Source organism: Curcuma longa, chromosome 16 (assembly GCF_044706935.1).
Source record: "Curcuma longa cultivar G26 ecotype Majalengka, Jawa Barat chromosome 16, ITB_CL_G26_1.1, whole genome shotgun sequence".
Lineage (NCBI taxonomy): Eukaryota > Viridiplantae > Streptophyta > Magnoliopsida > Zingiberales > Zingiberaceae > Curcuma > Curcuma longa.
Window position 1 is genome coordinate 9,459,773 of NC_133876.1, and position 6,000 is coordinate 9,465,772.

Here is a 6,000-nt window from a genome sequence, read left to right on the forward strand (position 1 = left end):
GGCGGTGCCTTCGAAGACCTTGATGGTGGTGGCTCACCGGAGCGGCTCCACGCTGGTGCTTCTCAAGGTACTCTCAGCCTTCTCACGGAGGAACATCAAGGCTTCATCCAAAGAAATGGAAAGGTGATTCTCTACCTACCTCCACCCTTCTTCCTTCTGCAGGTCTTTTTGCCATAAGAAACACGCCCAGAGCAGACCTAGTAAAAGTGAAAATAAGTATAATCTGTGGATGTAAATTGAATGGGATGGGGACATTCTCAACAAATATTCTTTTTGTTGAAATGCACTTTGAAATATTCCCAAAAACACACACACACAACTAGATATCTTCAAAAACTTCACTAAAGCCAATTTTACCAAGGTTTGCTAATGTTGTCTTTCTTCTTGTATAATAAGATTCCAATAGATGCACCAAAATTCTGATAAATATATTGTCTTAATTGTTTTTATCAGAATTTGATCGCAATGCTACATTTAAGCAAATACCTATTTACTTTTCCTTTGATCATGTTGGTTGGCATTTTTCACAAAGTAGATACTGATTCTAGACGAGACAGATAGACTTCTGGAAATGGAATTTCAAAAGCAACTCACTTATATAATTTCTCATTTACCGAAGCTCCGAAGAACTGGGCTTTTCTCTGCTACACAGACAGAGGCTGTTGAAGAGCTCTCAAAGGCAGGATTAAGAAATCCTGTGAAGGTTGAAGTTCGAGTGCAAATCAAAGCACATGGTGAAGCATCAACACAAAGAAGTTGCTTCATCAAAAACACCTTTAGGGTTACATATTGAGGTATTATTATGGTCTTTATTATATTTTGTCTGATGAGATGCTGTCTTTGCATTTCTTCATGGAAAACTCTTGATCTATTCTATCACTGATCATTCATGGAATTGGATTGTACCTATTTTCCTTTCCCCAAGAAATCAATAAAAATCAAATTCTGAAAAAAAGGGTAGGAAATGGCTTGATTTGATTTAGATGCACATATTCTCACAATATTTATGGGTAAATTTTATTTTCATTAAATCAAACTTCTCGATGCTCTTTTTTATGTTACAGTACATGGTATGTGAAGCACAGAAGAAGTCTACCTACCTTGTTGATTTCTTGGCAAGAAACATGTCAAAAACGATGATAGTGTAAGCTTTATATTCATTTGTAGTGATAATTTACTGATGTTTCCTTTGGCATTATATTGTGTTTCCTTGATGATGTATGATTAATTTGTATGACCCATCAGTATTCAGTAGAAGTTCATGGATTGCAGATACTTCATGACATGTGCTTGTGTTGATTATTGGGGTGTTGTTCTTCCTCAACTTACTGAACTGAAAGGTTGCCTAATAATTTCACTTCATGGAAGAATGAAGCAGGTAGTTGTTGGCTGGGTTCTTAAAAAAATCTGCTATGATATATAATCTTTTTCTTTTGCACTATTATCTTTGTAGACAGCAAGGGAGAAAGCATTGGCATCTTTTACAGATCTTTCGAATGGTATCCTTCTATGCACTGATGTAGCGGCAAGGAGGTTGGATATTCCAGGTGTTGACTGGATTTTACAGGTAGGTTTATTTAGCTAGCGAAAGTAGAAATTTTGGGAGTAATGATTTGGTACTTTGATTTTTATATATGTTTCTCTTGTAGATGCATTATTGGAGAGCTTAGAAGCCTTGGTGAATCCCATCACAAGGCCCTTGAAGCTGCTCAGCAGCTCATGATGGTAAGGTTTGTCTGTTTGATATTCTTCCTCACATACCACATTGGTAAAAATAAGTTTCTTATCTTTCGAGAATTCTACATATTACTAGTTAAAAGATTGTTGCTTGTGATTGTATCAGGTGCGACCATGAGAAGAGAATTAACGCCATGGCCTCTATTGAGTCAGTTGTTGGAGAGGCAAACTCAGAGCATTTCTAGATGCAGATTTGCTATTTTATTTAGATTTTATTTGATGAAAATTAAGTTTTTGAGTGATTTATGTAATCAGGTTATGTAGTGCATTTTTATAGATCCAGATACATGCTTCATGCAGCTTACCAGATGGTAATGAAATTGAACCTATCAATACGGAACCAACAACTTCAAGACGAGAAAAAAGTCATCAGTTTGGGAGCCCTTTACTATTGAAGAAGTGTCCGGAGGATGGACACGAGCTTGTTGCAAACTGTGCAAGCAAACTTTTGCTTACAGTAGTGGTTCAAAGATAGCCGACATTAGCCACCTCAAGAGATCAATATGGATGCAAATCTTTCTTTTCAAGTGTTTCTTTGCACCAGAGTGAGAAAATAATAATTCTAGAGATAACAACAACTCTCCAGTTCATTTTGCAACCAAATGAAGGAATAACTATTCCCATAAAATTTGGGAATGTGTAATTTTAGGGATTTTCATGATAATGAAATGGATACAATAGGAATGGAAGGGCTATTGCTAGAACCCCAAATGAAGTGATTGTACCAAAACTCCAAACCGATCTAACTGTCCATCCCATTTGACCACCATCTATTAAGCAATAAATCACTTAAGAAATTAATTTATACATTTATAAAGAGATTCAGAAAAATATGAGCCTAGGTATTCTTCAAAGATGAAAACAAGCTCATGTTACTATTCAAGCGACTTTGTGCAGAAGAGCAGTGGAGTTCCTGACAAGAAACAGAATTTTATGCTTTGGACATCATGTAATAGAAAATTAAATTAAAAAACAATGATCGTGCACAAAAGAATAGCAATAGTGAGTGAATAATATGACCATGATATGAGAACAATCAAAATGGTTTAGCAATGATTGTGCAATTGAGCACCAAAGAGTATCAATAATACAACTGTTAGGCCGTTGCTGCCATCAAGCTCATAGTCTACATAACAGTACAACAGTGAATGTATTTTTCATTACCTGGCGAAGGCCTTTAGCATTGAATGGTGATTGGCGAACAATACGGCGTGTTCCTTTCTCCCCTGACAGATACCCGTAGGTATAACGACCTTCAATTTCAATTGAAGCTGATTTAATTCCAGCTTCCTCTCCAAGAGATTTCTCAACCACCTTTGTCAAAGACAGACTAAACACATTGGCCTAAACCCAACACATGGACAACCCTTTCCTCGTCAAATCGAAATCCAAATTTTCAAATTAATGGACCGACTTGATGAATAGAAATGCGATCTTGGTCCACATTACAAGCTTCGGGAAAAAAACCAATTTTCTTGTAACATCGCAAACCGAAGAGGATTTTACCTGGGTGGGGAAGAGAAGGTTTCAGAGGTTTGGAGAAGAGAGACAGCTCTGCCGTGAGACTCGGGGTGGGTATTAGGAATACCCGGAGGGATCTGCCGCTGCCGCCGCCGTTAGGGGAGAAAGATAAGGGAGTTGGAGGGATCTTGAGCGCCTACTGGAGCATCGGCCTCGTGGTCTCCATGGACGGAGGGAGTCGCGCAGCAGCGACGACGGCGAGCGGCGCGACGGACGAAACTCGCAATGGAGAGCAGAGCGTCGGACGCGATGGCGAGTAGAGAAGAGCGGCACGCCGGACGTGATGGCGGGCAGTGCCCTGGACGCGCAGAGGGAGACGCGGCGGACATGATGTAGAGAGGAGTGACGGGCGGACGGGCGAGAGCGGGACGGGCCGAACGCAGCGACGCGAAAGGCGCGGATAGAATTTAGGGTTTTCCTCTTGCCACACTGGCAGCCACGTCGGCACGCTTCGCGCGATGCCAACTCAGCGTCGCGGATGCTTCGCGCAGAGGACGTCGCGCAGCATATCAGTCTTCTCATAACTCATATGTGAAAAAGTAAAATGTAATTAAGATAATAGTATTTTTGCAATTTATCTATCTAGAAAAAAAAAGAGATTTACGTACGGAGATATATATATATAATCAACCTTACAAATTATCAAAAAGAGAGGAAACAATTGATATTTTTAAAAAAAATATTTTCTCCACTTAATCAATCATGAATACAAGAATTTTGTTTTCTTGTTCATTTTTGTTTCAGTATTTGGGAAGCTAGTTATTTCCCCTAATTCTATCAAGATTAAAATAAACTCTTTTAGATAAATTGAAAATTCTCCCAAAATGAGCCACAGAATAGCTAGCAACTAATACTCTGAAGAGTTCATATCCAACCAAACATTAGTTTTATGCTTTTATCTTATGAAATATAAGAAAAATAATTTTCTTTTTTTTCAAAGGACAAGAGGTAGAAATTTCGATATAGGGAAGCTGATGGCTGCTTCATTTCAATTCATTATGTAAAGATAATCTTTCATGGAATACTCGCTCCCTTGCTAATTTTGCCTGAAAAATAAGATCATAATGAGACAATAGCATCTTGTATATGTAGTGCATTGTTTGAATTAAAGAGTTTAGATTGAACAATGAAGAACTTACCTGGTGTTCCCAATTTGTGAAACTTGTTATCACCACAAGGAGTAGTGACTGTGTTGTGGAGCCACACACAATGCCCACCCAAAGGCCTTTCCCTCTCAAATGCAATGCAAAACCAAGTAAAATAGCAACTGGAATCCCGACCAAATAGAATGCTCCAAGGTTCACATAAACACCTAAATGCTGCCATCCAGTCCCTCTAGCAACCCCTGATATGGTTTGGGTGTTTATTAATTATTATACGATATCTTGAGTAAAGTTTAAACATATGAGATGATTCATAGTACTAGAACAATTAGTTAGAGAACCTGAGAGAATCCCTTGTATGTTGTCTATGACTACTGTGAGGCACAACATAGGAATCATCCCGTAGACATAGTTTACGACCTCTTCCTCGTTACTATATGCATAACCCAACACACGGCGCAGGGCTAAGAGAGTCGCAACCACAAGAGCAGCCTCCAAAACAGCGAATATCATGGATAAAAGCACAGCTCGCTTAGCACCTTTAGGATTCGATGCTCCTAATTCATTCGAGACTCGAGTACTAGTTCAAAATGAACATGACATGTTAAGGTGTATCTATGAGCAAGCAAATAAGCATTATGGTTTCAGAATACCTTGCTGCACAACCAAGCCCATACGGTATGCAATATAGTAGTTCAACACTGTTGAGGCTGTTCAAGAATGCCAAACTGAAGAAGTCAGTGTGATCAAGTACGCCGAGTAATCATTGTTTACTTTCCATATTTACTTACCAAATTGAGAGGACAGAAGTTTCGAGCTTTGGATAAGGCAGGAGACCAGAGAGCAAAATAATCAGTTCATGAGACCACCATTCAATGTTGTGGTAAGGTTGAAACCACAAGTAAGAACTAATGGAAAATAGTAGAATCAAAACATGTCAATTACCACATCATCAGTGCTGATGGCACCGCTACTCGTAAGAACTCGTTAATGCCTTTAAATGCCTCCTTTGTGATCGAGGAACGAGTTAATCTGCAGGACTATCTGAGTACCTTATGTACAGAATCAGTATAAGTACATTCAACCAATACGATATACTTAGTGAAACAGCAGCTCCAACATTATACAAGCTTGACTTGAACACCAAAAGCCAACAAAGAAGAACATGAAGGCACAGTGTTGAAACTGAGCCAAGGAGCATAGGAAAAATTAGGCTTTGAGATTGAAGGAACTTCATTAGGGGTTGAATGATTGCGTCGGCGAAGAGGCCAGGGTATCAGCCATATAGCATATCGCCCGGCTTCTTGAGATATGGCAGGGTCTTGACCTACTAAATGGAGAAGCTTCCCCATTGAGGCCCACACAAAGGAGATAGGGAGGCATACCATTAGAAGAGAACTTATTGACACCGCCGGTGGAACCAACCAAGAGCGGAATGTGAAGCACCGAGAAGCGCGGATTGGGTGGGGTGTAATTCCACTGCTCTCATCATCGAGGGGGTGAACTTACCCTGCGCAACCAGAACCGGAAGGAAGAGGACTTACGAGGACGCTGAAGCCGGAGACGTTGGCGAGGGAGAAGGCGATGGCGGCGGCGGCGGCAAGGTCGAGCTCGCCGAGGTTGCCGACCACCATGGTGG

General features: G+C 40.1%; 1 pseudogene; it reads right to left on the reverse strand.

The window, feature by feature from the left end:
- Window positions 1-4,241: 4,241 nt before the first annotated feature.
- Window positions 4,242-6,000, reverse strand: part of LOC141847408 (protein DETOXIFICATION 10-like) — a 5,038-nt pseudogene continuing 3,279 nt past the window's right edge.